This window comes from Monodelphis domestica, chromosome 8 (genome assembly GCF_027887165.1).
Source record: "Monodelphis domestica isolate mMonDom1 chromosome 8, mMonDom1.pri, whole genome shotgun sequence".
Lineage (NCBI taxonomy): Eukaryota > Metazoa > Chordata > Mammalia > Didelphimorphia > Didelphidae > Monodelphis > Monodelphis domestica.
The window spans coordinates 223471373-223494779 of record NC_077234.1 but is presented as its reverse complement, the minus strand read 5'-3'; positions in this window follow the sequence as shown (position 1 = coordinate 223494779).

Sequence of the window (23407 nt, the reverse complement as noted above, 5' to 3'; positions counted from 1 at the left end):
GTCCCTACTTTGCCACATCCCCTCCAGCATTCATTACTTTCCTTTGCTGTTATGTTAGCCAATCTGCTAGGTGTGAGGTGATTCCTCAGAGTTGTTTTGATTTGCATCTCTCTGATTATAAGAGATTTAGAACACTTCTTCATGTGCTTATTAATAGTTTTGATTTCTTTATCTGAGAACTGCCTATCCATGTCCCTTGCCCATTTATCAATTGGAGAATGGCTTGATTTTTTGTACAATTGATTTAGCTCTTTGTAAATTTGAGTAATTAAACCTTTGTCAGAGGTTTCTATGAAGATTTTTTCCCAATTTGTTGTTTCCCTTCTGATTTTAGTTACATTGGTTTTGTTTGTACAAAAGCTTTTTAATTTGATGTAGTCGAAATTATTTATTTTACATTTTGTGATTCTTTCTATGTCTTGCTTGGTTTTAAAGTCTTTCCCCTCCCAAAGGTCTGACATGCATACTATTCTGTGTTTACCCAATTTACTTATGGTTTCCTTCTTTATGTTTAAGTCATTCACCCATTTTGAATTTATCTTGGTGTAGGGTGTGAGGTGAGGTGTTGATCAATTCCTAATCTCTGATACTCCTTTTTTAAAATATTGCTCTAATTTCCCATTAATTTTTATGCCACTAGTAGATCACCACCTTGTAATAGAAGGTACAATTAAGAAAAATACTCTGAGAAACTGATCATTTCTGAAAACATATGCCTTATATAACACTTGTAGTATATCATCTCTACTAAAAGGAGACAGTTGTATTTGATCATTAGTCTTTTGATTTGATATTGGTCAGTGCACTGATTTGAATACTTTTTTGTTATATCCTGACTTTAAAATCTTGGAAGTATTCTAATCTAGCTTGGATATTAAATATTGTTTATAAAATCAGGAGATTTGTATATTCACTAGGGCTCATCTAAATACTTTCTTGAATTCTGCTGTTACATTATATCAGTTTGGGTATCTTGCTGTCTCCCTTGCTCCTGTCAATGAACTCTTATTTCCTCTTGCTCCATGAATAATAAAGGACCATTAACATTTTTAAGAAGAATGGCATGACAATCTTCTATCTATGATTCTGCCCAGACTGCTGTGAATCAGAATTGTAGGTTGCCAATATAGAAATTCTGTTTATTGTCATTCTATACTCCTTCAAGCCCATCCATGGTAGCCCCATCCATCCAGAGACCCTATCCCCATCCCTTGTATTGTGACCTCTGAAATCCTTGTTAATGTCTTTTACATTAGACCATTTTTTTTACATCTAATTTCAACTACATAATTTTAGCTCTCCCCTAAAGATACTGCAACCTGGAATAGTGTCTAAAGTCCTTAATTTATTTTCTCTGATGTCTCTCCCTCACCTAACACATTCAGAAAGGAGGAGTAGATATGCCTCTTAATCAATCTTCATTTTCACTTTTACACATTTTCCTTACCACATTTATTCAGCAATCTTTCAGTCATTACTCTATCCAGATCCTTGTAGCTATTATCTCTTGGCCTCCAAATAGTTATTCTTCATCTGACAAGGAACTCAGTACCTGCCTCTCAATCTTACTCTCTACTTTACCCTTCCCTTATACTCGGAGACTCCAATTTACACATTGCTGTTCTTTTAGATCTTTTGATTTCTCACACTGTTCTTCTCAACTACTTTGGTATGTACCCAGTTCTCACCTGTGGCTTCAAAAAGCTATAGGAAACACAGTGGTCACACCTTTGAAAACCATGGTAAAACCATCTAGGCAGATGGGTTAAACCAGGTTGAGAGTAAACAACCAATTTTAGACCTGTCAGTGACTTAAGGACATGTTTACTCTAAACATGTAAGGACTTCCCCTTGTGGTATAGAAGGATGAATTCAATTTGTTCCAACAGTAATAAAGAGAGCTGTATGGAACTCTTAGATCTTGATCAGACTTCAAAGACCACAATGTTATCCTGTACATTTCAGGCTGTTGCCAGGAGTCCTGACTTTTGTCTTAGAGTGTGGCTGATGTCTTAGTGTAATCCTGTCTCACTTAAATCCAATTCACATGTAAGTCAGCCAAGACATCACCCCTCGATGTCATTGATCCTCTTCTAAAATGACTTCACTGTGTTCTAGCCACACAAGGAGATGGTTGTGCTGTTGATCTCATAATAATTCACAGTTTTCTACTTAATATAGTCGGCAACTCTGAAAGTCTTTTGTCTATCATCTTGTGTCCTTTCTGCTCTTTTCATCTCACCTTTCCTAAACCTGTTTTCACTTCCTCAGTCACTCTACTCCTTCTTTCCATTTCCCTATTGTCACTCATCCCTTCCAAACCTTAACCTAGAGCAATCCAACTTTCTACCTTTTCAGCCCCTGGTTAATTGCTGCTGAATACTTCTAGATGAAATCATAGAATCATATTGATTGATTCAATTACAGAATTCATATAATCCAATCACAACAGGTCCCTCCTAAAATACTTATGTCTCATAATCTTTTTTGTTCAATTGTTATTGGAATGCCTGACTCTTTGTGACCCCATTTAAGATTTTTTTTGGCAAAGGTACTGGAGTGGTTTACCATTTCCTTCTCCAGCTCATTTTACAGATGAGGAAACTGAGGCAAACAGTGTTATATAGCTTGCATTTAACTTTTCTTTGTCAATTCTCTAATTAAATTCTTTAAAAGAGCTCTTCAAAATCTTTTCTTCCCTGTTCAGCTTCCAAACCACCCTTGCCATTCTCTCCTGTAAATGGTCATTTTTCATTGAAATAGTTGGTGTACATTCTTTGAGGCAATATTCAAACTCAGATTTTCCTGATATTAAGTCTATCTCAGTATCTGAACTCTAATGGCTTCTTATTGTTTCCTAATATTAAGACATTTCATATAATTTTGTGGTTAAAATAACTTTTCTTAAAATTTAAATCTCAAATTGTTGTATGATTGAGTCATTGATAATGTTTGAACTGGGAGGGATCTTCTAGATTTTCAAGTGTAACATCCTTACAAGTGTAACAGATTACATTTTATATTATATTACTTAACATTTACAGATGATAGAACTGAGTCCCCCCAAAGTTGTGACTTTTCCATTATCACACAGCAAAAGAATGGAAAAGTGATTGGAAATTAGAAATGAATTCATGACTCTCCATCTTTGCATGATTGGGATTTTATCCAAAGCATTTTATTGTTCTTATATCTCACTATTTTCCAGACTATTGTAAAATTTAAGAAAAACATTCTAGGGACATATTTATTTACTATTATCTTCAGTTATTTACTCAAGAAAATTAATTGATATTGGGAGAAAAAGAAAAATAATGCTTTCTTTAAAAGGATCGTTCTTCTTCCAGTTGATCCAAGATGGATCTTATACTGTGATTGTTGTTATTAAAGCATTATTGTTTCTTACAAATAAACTTGTTAATAATAATAGGCAAGAATATTGTCACAAAGGAATATTTCTTAATACTTTTTTGGTTGCCCATTAGTATGAAATCTGCCTTAGTGTAGTTGTCAAATCAACAGACACATATAGTTTGACAGAGGTAGGGAACTGGCTGCCCTACTGTCTAATCAGAGTGAAATGAAATGCCCATGCATGATTTAGAAGGAGGTGTTCTTGGGGAGGATTTAAATGGGTTTCTGGTATTATCCATGTTTGGTGAAAAATATCTTAGCTTTAGGTTAGGACAAAAGTCCATTTGGTAGAGAAAAGAATTAAATGGGAATGTGTTTCTGCACAATATCATTCACTGTTAAACAGAGTATTTATCATGGACAAATCTTATGATAATAGATTTAGAGATGGAAGAGACCTTTAAGGTCATAGAGTCAAACTCCCCGATTTTATAGTTGAGGAAACTGAGATCCAACAAGATTAAGTGACTTGCTGAAGCTTATAGAAATTGCAAGTAGCACAAAGTGATCTTGGAAATGATGACAATTTGTGCATATGTAGGTGGCAGAATGATTAATCAAGATTTAGTTTTCATAGATGAGAAGTTTCTTTTTAATAAAGGGGCACTGAAATACACCAGGGAATATAGTAGGCAACTTTCATCAATGGAATGACTACCCACTTACTTAGCAAGGAATCAATTTACTTTAGCAAGAGCTTTCTTGGCATGAAAATTCAGATTAAATATTTTTAGTGTTTATTCAGAGTTCTGTAATAAAAGTCTATTTGGAAGGTTCTCAAATAATAATTTAGTGAAAACGATGTACTCCTAACACCTGTTGAACTTTCTTCCTTATTTCTTACTCTTGCATCTCCTCTGCTCATTTTAAAAACTCTGAACATCCTTTGCATAGAGCCAAATTATTCTATTTCTCTCTTATTTACTGGAGAAAGTAAGAAGGAGCTTCTAAGCCTTTTAATAGTTGGAATGAGTTTAGTAGCCCATAGAAACTTGCTAAAAATCTAACAATCTTTAATTTTGCTATAATATATAAAGAAGTTACAACATTAGAATATTTCATATTCTTCATCCCAAGGAATGAGGTGTGGTATTCTACCAACATTAATATTCATTTTGTTGTAATTGTTAGCAAATGGATATCTTAATTATTGTCTTTGGTTCTCAAGAGAGTGGCATATAGGACCTATTTTTAGGCTTAAAGCAATACCTCTTCTCAATACTCACTTGCAAGTCCTTATCATACCAGAGACACTATTCCCTCCTGTACAACCCACACACTAAGGTTATTTAGTATGAAGATGTAGCAAGAACAGAAGTCAGGACATCCCCAATGCCATTGTCCAACATCTCTGGCATGTTCACTCTCTCCTTTACTACCTCAGTCTTTAGAGAGTTTGGGATACATCTTAAAGCAGTTTCTACATACCATTGGTCCCATTAAGTTCCTTTTTAAATGTGGCATAGATATTAGACAAATCCTCATTTCACTGGGACTAATGCCAAACAGTCACTCCTAAGAGACTTATCACTGGTATGTTGACTGCAAAACTGTCTTGCACTCAGTCTTTGGGACTTGTGGTGGCTTGGCATTCTAAACTTTTAAAGTTCACACGTTCTTAGGTATTTCCAGTATTTATTTATGCAAAATAAGAAAGAATAGACACAGCAGAGTTAGAAGGAAGATTGAAATTATGTACTCTCAGGTCTTCTGGTGGGAGCCCCTATGTGGAGGATTCTTTTCTCACTCACAATGATGTCAGCATTTTCTGACTCTACACCCTTCCATAGCCAGGTAGAACTAGACCAAGAGACTTACTGATAGTTAAATGCTTTTAGTATGCACCCCGGTCCTGGCTCTATAGCCAATCAAAAAACAAAAACAAAAACAAAAACAAAAAACTCTTCTTCACCACTAGGTTAATAGATCAAAACCCGTCACAGAATATTTGCACATGCTCCTATGGCTATGTGAGAACTGCATCAGTCAAACCTGGTGTTCATGGGCTTAAGAACAAGCATTATTAGCTACTCCTACTCAAATGAAAAAGGGGTGACAAGTCAGCAGAAAATTCTGACATTGAAAGTATAGCTATTTATATGCAATTGATAGCCACTAGTTGCAATAAGACCAGCAAGAAGCAATGATTGGTAACAATTTAGGAAGCAATTTTTGGAAGAAATTATGCTGCAACTGGATTGACAGCAGAGACTAGTGGTTCCACTTGACTTTTGTCTTTGTTCAGAAGACCCAAAATGATAGTTAACAATATTACAAAGAGAAAAGTTAATAAGACTACATTGGGTAGGTTACAAAAAGGAAGGAAGTGAAAAAGGGAACAATAGAGAGAACGTTTGGTCTGAGAAATGTCAATTTTTTAAAGAATTATTAATACATAGAAGCATTTCTTGAAATGGGACTATCATTCTTTTCAGAAAAGATGCCAATAAATCTATAACCATTTATTGAGCACCTAATATGTGCCAGGACCTGTACTAAACACTGAGGGCACAAAGAAAGGCTTATAGTATAATGGGAGAGCCAACTTGTACACTATTATGTACAGATGTGGAGCGGGGAGTTTACCCTTCTACCTTTCCATGAGTCTAGAGTGTGACCTCATCTCTTGTCAACGACTTGACCTGGAGGCAAGATTAGAATGGCAGCCCAAAAAAGGCAGCAATAGAGTCAAGAGATCATGAGACAGGCGGCAGGGCAATATCCCCTGGACAGCCACCTTGGATGGTCCAGGAAAAATAGAAAGCCACAATTGGTTCCCAAGACGTGATGCATGAGAATCAGTGGGTGGAGAAAAGGTTTGACAAACTGAGGAAAGAGGGGATTTCACACTCTTCTGGTTTTGTTGCTGGCTGGATTGTTCATGGTAGTTTTAGAATAGCAAGCTAAATGGAACAGTGAAGAAAGTAAATCTCTCTCCTTTTCCCCCTTACTACTTTTGATTAATAAAATTATTAATTAAGGTACAGTCTCATAATTTTCCCTCTTGCACAGACAAGATACATGTAGGATAGGTTAGAGGTGATTAATAGAGAGGAAGTACTATTATTAAGGGAGGATAAGAAAGATTTCTTGTGGGTGTTTTTTTTAATTTTAAAATTATTTTTATTTATTTATTATAAATTACATTTAATAACAAATTTCCACATAAGTTTTCTGAAGTTATTTGATCTAAATTGTCTCCTTCCCTTCTTCCATTCCTCCTCCCAGAGTTGGCAAGCAATTCAATCTGGGTTATACATGTATCATCACACAAAACATATTTCCATATTATTCATTTTTATAAATAGTTATAAAATTAAAACCCCCAAACATATACCCAAATAAACAAGTGATAAATCATATACTTTCATTTGAATTCCTCCTCCAACAGTTCTTTCTCTGAAGATGGATAGCATTCTTTTTCAAAAAATCCCAGTATTGTCCTGGATCTTTGTATGACTGTTAGTAGTAAAGTCTATCACAGTTGATCGTTCCACAATATTGCTGCTACTATGTGCAATGTTCTCCCAGTTCTGCTGATTTCCCTCTGCATCAGTTCATGTAAGTCTTTCCAGCTCTTTTTGAAATCATCCTGCTCACCATTCCATATAGAACAATAGTGTTCTATAATCACTATATACCACAATATTTTTAGCCATTCCCCAATCGTGGGGCATCCCCTTAGTTTCCAATTGTTTGCCACCAGAAAAAGAACAGCTATAAATACTTTTGTAAAAGGAAGTCCTTTCCCATTTTTTTTTCTCTTTGGGTTACAGACACAGTAAGAAGTAGTAAGGAAGGTAAGTAAGAAAGTGGGTTTTATCAGGGTCTTAAAGGAAGCCAGGGAAGCTAGGATGAGGAGATGAAGGAGGAAAGCTTCCCAGGTAGGGAGAACAGTCAGTGAAAAAGAAGTTGGGAGGAGGCAGTGCAATGTCTTAGGATGAGGAGGGAGGCCAGGGTTACTGGATCTAGGAGGGGAGTAAAATATAGAGACTAAAAAGGTAGATGAAAACCAGGTTTTTAAGGGCTTTGAATAGGAAGTTTTTATATTTGATTTTAGAAGTAATAAGAATCTACTGGAGTTCATTTAATAGTGGGAGATTGTATGTGACATGGTCAGACCTATTTTTTGATAACTGAGAGGATGGCCTCTGGTGAGGAAAGATGAGACCCAGAGACCAACCAGAAGACTATTTCTATAATGTAGGTATGAGGAAATAAGGTCTTCATGAATTTTTTCTAGTTTATTTTTTCTATATTTTACTTTCCTTTTTGAACCAAATCTTTATTCCTTTAGGATTCTTTAAGGAGGATTTTACAAGTCCACAATAGAGGGCCAATGAAGAGATTGGGGTTTAAGAGAACAGAGAAAAGTTGAAACTGAGTTGAAGGAGAAGGAAGGAGCTGGAATGTAAACTTCTGAGGCAGTGGTAGGGTGAGAAGGGAGGAAGATGTTGCAGTTAGTGCTTCACTAAACTAAGTAAAGGAGGAATTGTGACATTTCTTTATAACAATATTAGAGAATGCTGCCTTTGCAATAGCTGTCTACACTACTTTCCTTAATATACTGCCTGCAGCATCTTCTTGATAATGAGGACAGGTAGAAGACTGAAAGAAACTTCGATTGCTGGGGAAGCTACTGACCTTGAATCCTTTACTGCCTTTCCACCCAACTGTGAATAATACACTTTGGGTCTTGCTATACAGCTGGAGCAAAAGAGAACAGAAGAAGCAGGAAAGGTAGATAGGACCAGCTTCCAATACCAAGAGAACATGCAGCTTTAATTACATAAACCTAAGTCTGATGCTATGATGTTAATATTTTGGATTCTAAAACATAGAACTCAAAAAGCTCAAGAATATTAATGATCTCACTGGAATAGATGATAAGTAAACTAATCATTTACTAAAATCATCTTCTTTGATACATCCTTCAATGTGCTTAGACTTGTACTTAAATTTCATCCATTTCCTATTATATTATTGCATGCTAGGATTGATGTATATATGTATGCATTTATATATATATATATATATATATACATATACATGATAGGCTAAAATACTTAAACTAATACTAGGTAGAAAAAGTGTGGGTTTTATCTATGTGTATATGCATGTGTAAAAATGAATCTCGTCTGTGTGATAACTTCTGTTTGCATAACATCATCATCATTATTAGCTCATCACTTGGACTAAGTAGTTATTATTCATCTACACACAGAAAATTCCTGATTTTCTTTGTCCCCTTCTTCATAAGACTGAAGCTTTGTTATCTGTTATCTGAATGGCTTTGAGCCTGTCCCAGAGTCTTTATTTGCAAGATGAAGTTGTTGGTATAGATGATCTCCAAAGTCCTTTCAAATCTAAATTTCTGACTTTATTATTTTTTAAAAATAAACACTATTATTATAACTACTATAGGGCTCATTAGGTCATCTATACTTACCCTTTAACTGTATATTATTTATTTTTATTTTAAAGCTTTCTTTATCTTCCCTAGATGACATGTAGGTACAATTCCAAATAATTGTTTTCTGACATTTTTGTTCCATGTTCTCTCCCTTCTTCCTATCCTTTCTGCTTGCCCAAGATTGCAGGTAATATGATATGGATTGGACATGTGTTATTATACATTACATATTTCCATGTTCATCATGTTGTGAAAGAAGTAGCTGTATATTAATTTAAAATAATACCCTAAAGAAATAAATTACTAATTTTTGTAGAAAGGTATTTATTCTAACCATTAGGGTACCATTCACATAAAATAATATAGAAAGAAATAATTTGTCAAATGGTTCCTTAGTAACTCAGAAAACTCTAAATCAGTAGAGAAAATTGGATTCCTTTCTTATTTTTTATTAAACACCTACTATATGCCAGTCCCTAGGAAGGCAAAGACTAATCCTCCCTTAAGGAACCTTGAATTTAATAAAGCTTCAGGTTGTTTATACACAATGAAATTTATTTTGCCTGATTATACATATTTGTGAGACTCAGCTCCAAGGCTGAAAGGGGAGGTGGGTTCATGAATAGTGATAGACCTAAAGAAAAAAGATGTACATCAATAAAATTTTTATTTTTTATTTTTTATTTCACATAAGGAATAAAGGAGCAACTATAAGGAATAATAGAGTCCTTTTGCTAAAACTTTGTTAAACTTATACATATATATACACACAGCATCCTAAAAGTCTCTGTGTAGTTAAACACATGTATGCACTTATATGTACATGCATATAATAAATATAACAATATATTCATGCATATATACTCACACATGTGTACACAGATACACATGGCAATGTAAATGTGTATATATAGAGACATATACATTTCTTTAAAAAATATTAGCCATAACAGAAGTTTAGAGCTTCTTATATAATCCTTTCCATTCTTCTTAATTATAGATTGAAATGTTGATCATTTTCTGTTCATACTAAAAATTTTGAATTAATGAATTCAAGGAATCAATGTTTAGTTGTAACAAAAGAGGTTGATGAATAATCTTTTCAATTTTCTATCAGTTATGCTGTTCTTTGATTATTTAGCACTTTCTGGCAAACATAGGGACAATGGACTAAAAAATACACACTTACCAAGTATGGGAATAGGGGAGCTTAGTATTGTTTTCTTAGATAGAATTAATGAATTGGTTAGGAATTAGTTTTGGTATCATAGGATTTGGGATAAGGTCCAAGGGACCTTAGAACTCATTTAGCTCAATCCACTTGATTGTATTATTGGATTTATTTTAATTTTAATTTTTTTTTGTTATTTTGAACTTGATACAATTGTTTCATATACAGGGTGTTCCAAATGTTTTGATGTAGTTACAAGGCATTAATACATAAGTACTGTTTTTAGCTATTAAAGCTTAAAATTGCAATAAGACTTTTGGGACCTCTACAAAGAAAAGAAAAGAAAAGAAAAGAAAAGAAAGAAAAGAAAAGAAAAGAAAGGAAAGGAAAAGAAAAAGACTGAAAAATGAACTTGATACGTAGATTATTTTCCTAGTGTATCATTTCTTTCAATTTTAGCAGCATTGATGAAAGCTTTTTTCAATTGTATGTAATGTTATGATTAAAATTATTTTGAGAGGATGTGTTTTGGGCAAAAATATCAGTTTATTGATTGAACTAGCACTCTATTATTTATTTATTTATTTTTTAAAACCTTACCTTCCATCTTAGAATCAATACTGTGTATTTGTTCTAAGGCAGAAGAGGAGTAAGGGTTAGGCAATGGGGGTCAAGTGACTTGCCCAGGGTCACATAGCTGGGAAGTGTCTGAGGCCAGATTTGAACCTAGGACCTCCCATCTCTAGACCTGACTCTCAATCCACTGGGCTACCCAGCTGCCCCCTGGGCTAGCACTTTAACCAATAAAATGATAGGTCATTGGCACTGTCTATGATCAAAGACCATCAACACCCCTTAGGTAAATCTATAGAGTTTTAGGAGACTGTTATTTAGTCCCATCCTTGAACATCCCTAGAGATACCTGATCGGTAAATAGCTAATTAGGAGATGGTCCATCAAACTCTCAGTTCTTCCCTAAACTGACAGATCATAGTTGTCATGTAGGGAAGAAAAGGATCATTGTAAAATATTCCTGCTAGCCAGAATTTGTGAAAGGAACATGTTCCTAAGAGCAAAGAAAACGCAAAAATCTATAGACTGGATAGACCCAGACCCTAATTCAGTAATTCTACAGGAATTGGAGCCTTTCTACTTCATGGCCCTGATATAAGAATTACTATAGTATATGAAAAATAAATAATTCTCACAGTAATAAAATGTCCATTTTATTTCCTGTGATAATTTTTTATCCTTCTTTTGTCCAAGAACTCTTTCTCTTTCCATAGTTGTGAAAACGATCCCCTCCACACCTCTAGTTTATTTTATGACTTTTCATCTTTAGGTCAGTAATTCATATGGTATATTATATGAGATGTTGATCTATATCTACTAGATTCTTTTTCATTTTTTCTAGAACTTTGTATGTGTGTATATATGTGAAATAGTGAGTCTTTACCTTAATAGTTGTGCTCTTTGGTTTACTGAATACTATGCTCCTATGTTCAAATAATTCCATAAAATATGTACCTAATCTGTCGTACTTATTATCTTTTCTGTTTTTTAAAATAAATATCAAATAATTCTGATGATTACTTCTCCATAAGATAGTTTCAGATTTGGTACTACTAGAACCTATTTCCCCCCCATTTAATGCTCATTTTCCTTTGAAAGTCTTGACTTTTTTTCCTCCAGATGTATTTTAATATTATTTTTTCCATTCTAAACAAAAATCCTTTGGTAGTTTTATTGGTATGGTATTGAATAAATTAATTTAGAGAGCAAAGTCATTTCTATTTATTAATATGACTCAACAAGTGATCAATTAATAACTCCCTAATCATTTAGTTTTTTTTATTTCTATAAAGAGTAGTTTGTAGTAGTTGCATAATTTTTATAAATCTTCATACTTTATACCATCTATAGAAATTTTAATTGGGATTTCTCTTTCTGAATCTTTTTGGTAATATAGAGGAATGGTAATATTGTTTGTTTGGGTCCCTTCATTTTACAAATGAGAAAAACAAAGCCCAGAGAAAAGAAATGATTGCTAAGGTTCCCTTATTCTCCAATATCAGTACTTCACTGATCAGTCTCCTTTTTAATCATATAAACTGATAATGTCATGGATGACACTTCCTCCATTATTTGCAATATATTATAGCTCAATTATATTCATCATTTGTTTGCCTCTACTCCTTTGAATTACTTGCAATTTTGACTCTTCTTTGATTGTGTAATTCTTGATCTATAGTCAGATATTCTCAACTAGAAATTATTGATTCTTAAAAATTAGGAAATTCTAGGTTGTTCAAAAGTAGCTTGGAATCTCTCAAAAAGCATTCATTTGCATTTATTAGGCATCTCCTTTGGGCCAAGTGTAGAAGGTAGAGATACAAATACAAAGAATGTGACAACAGCCACATTAAAATATTTATAAATATTCTCTACCCAAATTTCCTCCTTTTTTAATTCTGAAGGCCCTGAAACATTGCTTATCTGAAGTGTCTATTCAAGTTATATAAACTAATAGAATAACTTAATGACTTGTACAGTTGGGCGGTAGAATGGACAGAATGTAAGGCCTGGAGACAAGTAGACCTCTGACAAATCTAGCGTCAGGCACTTACTAGCTACGCAGCCCTGGACAAGTCAATACATTCATTCAATTTGTCTTGATTTCCTCATTTTTTAAATATAAGGACCAAATGAGAAAATAATTGTGACACAGTACCTGGTGCATTATAAGCATTATATAAATTTTAGTTATTATTATTTACATATTGTAATCTGTATAATATACATTTTTTTCCTTTACTTTGTCTTTGCAATATGAAAAGTAAATCTGATCTCTTTTGAACAAGCATGGATCTAATGGAGGAGATGCTCTCTGTGCTTGGTCATTCAGTTTAATGTCATTTACAAATTACCTATTTATAAACTGCTCTTCTCTGAAAAATGGAGACTACATTTGATAAATATGTGTTTCTTTTATCCTAACTTGATGTTGGACTCAATGCAGTGCATCATTGAACACCGTTTTTTCCCCCCACATCTTTTATTTCGTAGGCTTGTATATTTCATGGGGCTATTCAGTGAGGGCCCATTCCTTACAAAATGCTGTGAATACACCTGGAGGATTTGGTGAATATTCTTTTGAAATTACATAACTGCAAATATGTATTGCATGAAAGCCCTGGTATAACCTATATCAAAAGATTTACTGCCTCAGGGAGAGGGGGTTGAGAGAGAGAGGGAGAAAATCTAAATCCTAAAATGTCAGAAAACAATTGTCAAAAATCTTTTCTGTATGTAACTGAAACAAATAAATAATTAATTTGTAAAAAGAAAGACAACACATAACTGCCAAGATGTCCCAAAGCCAAGAAATCCAATTAGAAACAGATAAACTATAGAATTGTTTGCACAGTTAGTGTTCTTTATTTATCTCCCCTGAAATACTTCCATTAATCAGGTGAGAGAGAAAGGAGCATGTCAGGAAGCAAAATTTATCCTCCTAAAATGATATCTACTGTCATCTCTTCTGTCTTTCCTGCTGCTGAATATGTATAAAATGGAAGCTAGAATTGACAGCTCTGATTGTTAAAAGACAGTTTTCTTGATTCAAGTTTCATGGCACATTAAGATAGTAGCAATGGTATCTGCAGCAGTTAATATGCCCTTCATTTATGTTCTTGACTTATTTCCATTCTTTCCTGCTCAGTTCAACCAAGGTCTTCCCATCAACTGCTTTCTCTATATTTTGTCCTATTTCCTTCCCATTCACTCTTTCCATTTCCCTTTTTTTCTCCCTTCCTTTTTTCAGTTATGCATCTATCCACTAAATCCAGTGATTTATTCATCCATCTACTCATATAATCATTGCCTTACATACCATGTAATGTTGGAGATACTAAAGGAGATCCAAAACAGGTATGAAAAGATAGGAATGATCTTTGTACAATCCAATTGGAGAGGCAAGACAAGCACATATGAGATGGTTAAGTAATCATGAAAGGCAGTACAGTATATGAAAAAGTATTTAAGAAAATGAATTTAGGTTCTGTCAAAGGGGAATTTAGTAGAGCACATGGTAAGCACCTCATGGGGTCAATAGATTATCAACTGGATCTAAAGGACTCATAAAATATGGGCAGGTGGAACTGGTAGAAAAAAATTTTCAGTCAAATTAGGTGGCATAATTTTTAGATCTATAGATATAAAGTCAGACCCAAGTTCAAATTTTGCCTCAGACACTTACTAGATCTATGACCTTGGGCAAGTCACTTGACCTCTATCTGATTTAATTTCTACATCACAAAATGAGAATTTTAACAGTACTTTCCTCCCAGGGTTTTTGTGGGGATAAAATGAAATATTTGTAAAAGTGCTTTACAAACCTTAAAGGGCTATATAAAATGCTATCATTTTAACATGATAAAAGATGTGCAAAAGCAAAAGGTTAGAAGGAAGATGAACATATTTCTAAGCTTTTTTCCCTTGCCTTGTTGGTGCCATTATTGGTGAAAATATTTCTGGTCTTATCTCTGGTTTGATTTTTCTCCTTCATATAGACTATGATTTTGATTCCTATTCAGTTACAAATTGAATTAATTATCTTTGAATTTTGAATATTTGTAATTCTATAAAGGAATATATCTTGTTTTTGTTCTTCCTCCCCCCCTCCCCTGAGATTGTGATTATTTTACTTGATGAAATACATTTTCTTTGATATCTATTTAAATGGTTTTGTTTAAAAATTTTGAATTGAAGATGATGGATTTGAAGCACTCAGTTGATCCTCAACATTCATCTCCAAATAACTTTAAAATAATGCCTCAAATAATATTTTGGAGAAACAAAACAACAAAAAATCAGGGTGAGACATTTTCTGGCCTTCAGAAAATTTAGGATGTCTGTAGAAGTTTATAACACTCAAATGAAAGCCTAATCTGAGTACCCATGCAAGGTAGCAGCAATAGTGGCTACAATAGCAGCAGTAGTTTCAGTAGCTCTCAGCCCAGAGACAGTAAAAGGGGTCAGAAAACTGGTTAGAACAAGATTGTAATGTCTCCTTTGCTGACACTGGGAATAACTGGAATTGATAGGCAACTCTCTTGCCCAGTGGGTCACAGTTCCAGTAGTAGAGAAGCACTAAGGGTCAGTCTCAAGAAAACAAGGGGTTCTCGATAGTTCTAAGGCAAAGCGAATACTAGTGCTTATGAATACAGGAGACCAGGCAACCTTCCTGCATAAAATCCAGGGTACAGTCCAAGAAAGAGAGTGACCATACTCTTCTCTACATTATACAATCTAGGAAGACTCCCCAAATTAGCTCTGAAACTAACAGCATAAAAAGCCCTCCAAAGATCAACACAGTGTCTCTCTACCACAGGTAAGAAGAACCCAACATTAACATAAAGTTCGAGTCAAGAAATAGAATGTGAAAATGAATGAACAACAAAATTTCATCATAAAAAGCTACCTCAGTGGAGACCAAGACATATTCAGAAGAAGACAACATGAAAATAGTTACAAAGGTTGAAGGAAAAATGTAAATTGGACCTAAGCCCAACAAGAACTCTTAGAAAAGTTAGAGAAAGAATTGAATGATAGAGGAAATATTAGGAAAATAAATGAGAGTGATGCAAAAAAAAAAATAGAATTAATAGCTTGGTGAAAGAGGCACCAAAAATACTGAAGAACATAACACTTCAAAAAAAAAAAAAACAGAATCAGTGATAAAAAGGGCATAAAAATACACTGAAGAGAAGAACTCTTTAAAAAGCAGACTAGGCCAAATGAAAAAAGAGGAACAGATTGTAACTAGTCCCAAAGGGTTACAAAATTATGCATACCCTTGACTCAACAATATTACTACTTAGTCTGTATCTCAAAGAGATCAAAGAAAAAATACCTATATTTTTAAAAAATGTAGAAATTCCTTTTGTGATGGCAAAGAATTGGAAATGGAGGAAATGCCCATCAATTAGGAAAATGGCTGAAATGTTGTGGCATGTAATTGTGATGGAGTTGTTTTCTTTCTCTTTTCTTTACCGTTTATCCCCAAATTGTTGTAATTCCTTCTAGGTAAAGTGCAATATTTTATATACCACTAGTAAGAGAATCTTTAGATGTATAAGCTGGTGATGTGAAATGATTCACTGGGGGAGGCTAGGTATGTTAATCTTCCAAAGACACCAAGTGGGGAGATTTTTAACATGCTTGTCTCCCAATAGAATCACAGGGGGGGGGGATTGTCAAAAGCAAATTTCTCTCTTTCCAGAGTTGCCCTTTTTACATCATTTCTCAGGGACCTGGAGGTCAAATACCACTTAGTAAATGTAGGTATTGATAAGAGAAAGGAATAAAGAGAACTGAGGAACCAACAAGATAGGAAACCAATTCCACAGGCATTGCCCCTGGGCAGCCTGGGCAAATTAAGAAGCTATGATTGCTTCCTGAGGTGTAATGTGTGAGAGATAGTGGGTGGAGAAAAAAGCTTACAAATTCAGAACAGGAGCAAGTCTTGGTCTTTGGCATGAGTTCACCTAGAGACCCATAAATAAGGACCATAGATTAGAGAGCTAAGTATCTCTCAAACTTTCCTACTTTTCCCTCTCTTTACTACTACGACTACTACTTTGATTTAATAAAGTTATTAAGCTACTATCAGCCTCATAATTTCAGTTTATTTTGCTGTGGGAAATTGGCAAGGCAGGGAAAGATTTTAGGGAAAAAAATGGCAAGACGTATACAAACTGATGCAAAATGAAGAAAAACCAGATCATTATGCACAGCAACAACAATGTTGTAATGATGATCAACTGTGAAAGACTTGGCTCATCTGATTAATACAATGATGCCAGATAATACCAAAAGGCCCATGATGAAAAAAAGTTTTCTGCTCCATAGAGAGAAGTGATGAAATTTGAGTGTAAATTGAAGTGCAATTTTCTCATTTTTAAATTTTTTTCTTGCTTTTTGAAAAAATATAGCTAATATGGAAATGTTTTGCATAACTTTACCTGAATATTTGATATCATATTTCTTGCTTTCTTAATGGGAGAGCAAGATAATGGGACAAAGGGAGAGAATTTGGAATTAAAAAAAATTTAAGAAAGTAATATTATAAATAAATAAATATAAATTTAAATGACAATATATTTAAATAGTTCAACAGGGGGAAGCTGGGTGGCTCAGTGAATTGAGAACCAGGCCTAGAGACAGGAGGTCCTAGGTTCAAATCTGGCCTCAGATACTTCCCAGCTGTGTGACCCTGGGCAAGTCACTTGACCCCCATTGCCCAGCCCTTACCACTCTTCTGCCTTGGAGCCAATATACAGTATTGACCCCAAGATGGAAGATAAGGGTTTTAAAAAAATAAATAGTTCGACATCTGTCAGGGTTTTAGTTAGACTCCCCCCTTTCCCTTTTACTATATTTGTACAAGATTTCTATCCATGTTTAATCATTTACCAGTTACTGATTATGAATTGCTTCCTTATTTAATGAATACCAAATACCACTTATCACTGAGTGATAGGGATACAATATTAAAATGAGTTTTTCCTTATAGTTTCAACAGAATTTTGCCCTTCTTATTATCCTCATTAACTGAAAAACCTGCCATGATTAGTTGTTCCCTTAACAGAGTCTTATTCAAATTTAGCTTTATTATGAACTTCAGTTTTTTATTCAGTTTTCATCTGGGTAAAAAGGAAGAAAGAGAGAGTTTTAATTTTGGCAGAATGAACACTGGGGCTAGTAAACTATAGAAATGGAATGACTTAGTGCTGCTACTTTATTATATGAGCAGTGTGGATTTTGCCCTAATGCCCATTTCATAGATGGTCTGGTCCCTCAAATACAAAAGACGTAGAACCCAAGAAGTCATATTTTTAAAACCTAGAAGTTGACATGGTTAATTTCTCAATTTAGATTTGAGGGATATATGGGAAGAAGGCTAAATTTTAAGTCAGGATACCTTACATGATAAGGAGAAAGTCACTTAATTTCTCTGAGCCTCATTTTTCTCATCTGTACAATGGACACAATACCCATGCTGCACATTTGTCAGGATTTCTGTGAAGAAACCTCAAAGGCATAAATAAATGTTAGTTTTTATCTATACTTCTTAAAATCATTTAGTATTGTTGAGCATCAAATAGTTTGTTTTAAGAAGCTCTTAGCTGAACCTATGTGGAATGCACATCCCTTCCCTGTTCAATACCTCACACAATACATTGACCATGCAGCCTTAATTTTAGGAGAAGCTTTCTGGTTTTCTTCAAAATCATTGACTTGTCAAGTCCCCTATAATGACTACTAGAGGGAATATTCTATTAATGGCTCATAAACCTCAGGGAATCCCCAAAGAGGATAGTAAAAAAGGTACCCAATGTGCAAACATGAGTGGGAATGCTTTCCCTCCTCATCTGTGACCTCTGGCTTTCTTCAAGTTAGAGATAAAATCCCACTGATTATAGCAAGCCTTCTTTAAATCTCTTAATTCTATTGCCTTTCTTCTGTTGATTATTTCATCTTTAATCTATCTGTAGCTTTTTTACTTAGTTATTTGAATGTCATTTATCCCATTAGACCATGAGTTCTGTAAGGAAAAAAAAAAGTTTTTACTTTTCTTTTTTCCAACTTTTTTTCTAATTTAAAAAATTATATTCTTAGCAACTTCCACCACAATAAACCTTTAAATAAAAACTGTATAAAAATGTGCAAAATAACAAGTTCCACAGTGTTTATAATTTGTTTACAAATATATAAATTATATATGCATGCTAATATAAACATCCTCTGTTTTTGAATTACCTTTAAATTTACTTTACTTTAATACCTCTTCCTCTTGATTTTATGGTTGTTTTTAAAAAAATGTAATCAGAATATGTATTACCCGTATTCTCTTCTCTTTACATCTCTTTATATATTTCCCTTATTTTCTTTGTATTTCCAATATTTGTCATGCCTAATAAAACAATCCATTACACTCAAATATCACAATCTATTCAACCATTCTCCCAAGCGCTACATTTATATTTCTAGTTATCTTGTCATTATAATTTTCTATGAATATTTTCATATATACACACAGTTTTTAACCCTCTCAATAATGCCCTTACAGTCTAATACTTGAAATGGGTTACCTGGGCCAATGAGCATCAATATAGTTCTTAATTTATATTTTCATCATTTTTTTTTAATTTTTAAAGACCGAATCTCTAAAAAATAATCCCTAACAGTTCTTGCAAAGTGATATTAGGCCCATTTCTCTGTGTTTCTTTCAGCATTTAATTTGATCAACTAAATCCATCTCATTCTAAGTCAACATACATTACCAGGGTCATATTTAATCGGACTGGCCCTTAAGCAGCAGACCCAATCTAACTACATCTTTCCAATTTAGCCATGCCCAGTGGAACTTTTGTTCCAATGCTACACCACCCCTCAGGAATGCAGAATTGACTCCACAGTATGCTGAATGCTAAAGTAAAATCCTTTTGTAGGATATTTATAATTTCTAAATCATTGTTATCCCACTGGAAACTATGTTTGGATTATGTGTATGCTTAGGCTTAGATCTACTAACTTTATGCAGGTGTAGGGTGTCAGGGTTCTCCAGATAGCTATCAGTCATATTTAACTTATCTAAAGTTCTATTCATCTCTTTAACTTCTTTCTTAATTATGTTTTGTTTAGATTTATCTGGTTCTGAGAGGGGATAATTAAATACCGATGTTATTATTATTTTGTTATCTATTTCTATATGTATCACATTTAGTTTTTCCTTTAAAAATATGGATGCTATAACTCTTGGTATAATGTTTCATTAGCCATAAATCCCTCAATATTATATAGTTACCCTGTTGATCCCTTCCAGTTATATCCATTTCAGCCCCAACTCTATCAGAGATCATAACTGATAAACCTACCTTCTCTGGATTAGCAAATGTATAGTATGTTCTGCTCCTGGCCCTCACCTTCTTTCTCTGTGTACCTCTCATTTTCAGTGTGTTTCTTGTAAATAACACATAATCAGGCCCTGTTTTTTTTATCCTTTCTGCTATTCATTTTCTTCCCATTTGTGAATTCATCCCACTTACACTCAGTATCATAGTTACTAGCTATGCATTTCCATCTACTCCATTCCTCCTCATTTTGTCCCTTTCTTTCTGTTGTATCCCTCCTTAAACGTCCAAGTTCCTTTAACTAATATTTCTCCAATTCATACACATTCCCCTAATCCTCTCCCCTTGCCCTCCTAGTTCCAAATTGACCCACCTTTTCAAAGATCCTTCCCTAGTCCCTTTCCCTTTCCCATTTAATTCTTATTCTATCCATTTTATAAAAATTCCTTCCTTATCTCCACAATCCTTCACTCCTACTTCTTGATATGAATTCTTTTTTCTTTGTATTCCCATTCCTTGACATACTCCCTAGCTCTGTGAGTGTGAGGGAATTAAGTATGGGACAGGTATTTATTCCTACATGAATAATAAGTGATAAACAATTAAACAACATTAAGAGTTAAGAAGATTAAGATGATTCCATACACTTAACTTCTAATTATAAATTAGGAGGCTATTATTCATGTCTCAGAATTTAAAACAATTTTAAAAGCTGCTAATTAGACACTAGCTCAGTCCTGGAATTTTTTTTCTAGTTTTTTGAGTCAGACTTGGATTCATCTTCTTGTCAGTGGCCATTCTCTTCAGTTCATACATTTTCTCTGCAGCCATCCAGTGCTTCTATTGGTGCACTATGGATGCTCTCTCAAAGGCATCTTAGGGCCTTTGGGTCTTTTGGAACTTAGAAGGTCACAGATAGTTTTGAACATGACCACAATGGGATACCTGCTTGCCTAAGATCAGAAAAGAACAAGTAGGAAAAGGGCAAAGGTAGCTAAGTGATCTGGTACAAGCCTGCCTACTTGATTTCCTGACTTCACATTCCATATGGGGAATGGCAGCAGCATCACTATGAAAACAGAGTGGGAAAAAGCATCTTTCTCAACCACACACTAAGATCACATGATGTCAACTGGAGAGCACCACTAGAGCAATGTCTTCTTTTAATGGATTCAGAACATCATCTCTCTAGCTAATATATCTCAGAGTGGTTTGGATGACTAGAGGACAGCTCAATGGATCACTTTATATTATATTAAAACACAAAGTCTTTCAAGCAATGGCCATTAGGTAAATGGGAACATTCCTGATATACAGGTAGTAGACTGGAGCCAGGCTTCAAGAAATGGCATTTATTAATTAGTATTTCCTATTATTTCTAAATATAGGATATTCTTTGTGATTTGGGTTAATATTATGCAAGAATTTATTCATTTATCCAAATATTTTCATGACAGTGTGAAGATTTTCAGGTACAGAGAATTGCCCAGATAAGAACAATGAAAATGATGGAGACTTGGAACTAGATCCTATAAGTGGGGTTCTACTGAGCAGCAGAAGAAAACAAACTGGAAACATTATGGTCCTATGATTTGAGAGGTAAATAAAGATCTTCCTGCTTGACCCTTAGGTTTAAGGACTTAGGGGGCTTTATAAAAATGCACACATATCTTTTTATAAAAAAATAAAGCAATAGCCTGACTTAGTAAAACAAGCTGGTTCAATGATCTTATAAGTAAGACTTTGAGGAAATGACAATTTAGAGGAGTTGAAAATTTAGGAAACTGATGCTAAGAAAATTAAAATGGCTTATTTGGCTTCAATCACATAGAAAATGGCAAGAGTTCAGAATTGAACCCAATATTCCAAATCTAAAAACACTAATTTCTCCTACAAGAAATCTTTCCTCTTCATCAAAATTAGTGATGACCTTCCTTACTTCTGACCTTCTGTATTGATCTATTTGCAGTTTTTGCTTACATTTATATATTATTTGCAATGATAATTATTTGTGTATGGCAAATATATTTCTTTTGGAGTGTAAATTCCCTGAAGGCAGGAACCAAATATTATCTAAAGTTTATTGCTTCTCCTGTTTCTATGACAATATTCTGCATGATAAGTAAATAAACATTTTTTAAACATGTACCATGAACCAGTCACTGTGTTGAGCACCGGGAATGCAAAGAAAAGTAAAAGATCATCTTTGTTCTAACATAGCTTATGGTCTAGTGAAGTAGACAACATAAAAATGACTATAAACAAAAGAATTTTAATGGACTGCAACCGCAAGTTTTTGATAGTATGACATGATAGCCAAAAGAGCTTGGGGAACAAGAAAGAAATACTTTCCAGGACTAGAGAGGAGGTGGTGCCAATATACTCTCACCTGGTGAGAAAATATCAGTATTCTGCTTGAGTGCTTCAAACTCCTTTCCTTACAGCACCATATAAATGCTAGCAAAAAATTAATTGATTAAAAAAATTGAACAACTGAAGAGAGGTGAGGAGAATGCCATTAATTACTGAGAGATCTTGAGATTCTTCTGTTTTGGTTGAAATAACTAGGGAAGAAAAGATTTCAGAGGCATATAATTACTGTCTTCATGCATTTCATACACATACATATGCATACAGAAAATAGAAACAATACAGATGTTGAAAAACCATTTTTATTTCCATTAATTCTCATCTCGAGAGGGATTGTGCCATAGTGACTGGAGGGTTAGATATGAAGTTAGTATGATACATATTGATTGTGTGACTCTGGGCAAATTTCTTAACTTCTGAATAGCCTAGACAATATTTGAAGGTTATAAATTTTAGTGCAAGTACCTATTTGCATTGATAGGTGAGTCTCCTTAGAGGGGAGTTCCCTACAGCAAAGATAATAAACAAAAGGCTGCAACAGTACTGAGTGCAGTCTGAACCAGATTAAGATGTAATTGGAAAATATTTAACCAACAAATAAGAAGACAATAAAATATAGATACCATCACATTTTAGAACTAAGTCAAATGGCTTCTAGAGGCATCCTTATGAACAGATTGGTGGCCAGGGTTTCTATTTCAGTTTAACACTACTGCCCTACAGCAATGTAACATCAGGTTTACACTAAGAAAAATCATTATTCCATTCCCTGAGTGCATTGATCCTCTCTCTTAAAATTTGTCTCTCGTCTTCAGGCATTTATCAAATATCTCTTTTTTTGTGGGACATTGTGCTAAGTGCAAAGAAAGGTAAAAAAAAAAGTGGTTTCTACCTTGAAGAAGCTCTTAAGAAAGACAACATGCAGAGAACTGTGGGCATAAAAGTGATATACAGTGTAAATGGGGAGTAATCTTCGAAGGAGAACACAATAATAGGATTAGGGATGGGAATTTCACCACAAAATTCCTATGGTAGAAGGTAATATTTGTGTGTAGTCTTGAGGAAGTCAGGAGCTAAGAGAGAAAAAGTTTCCAAGGCTTGGGAGACAAATTGTAAAAAATC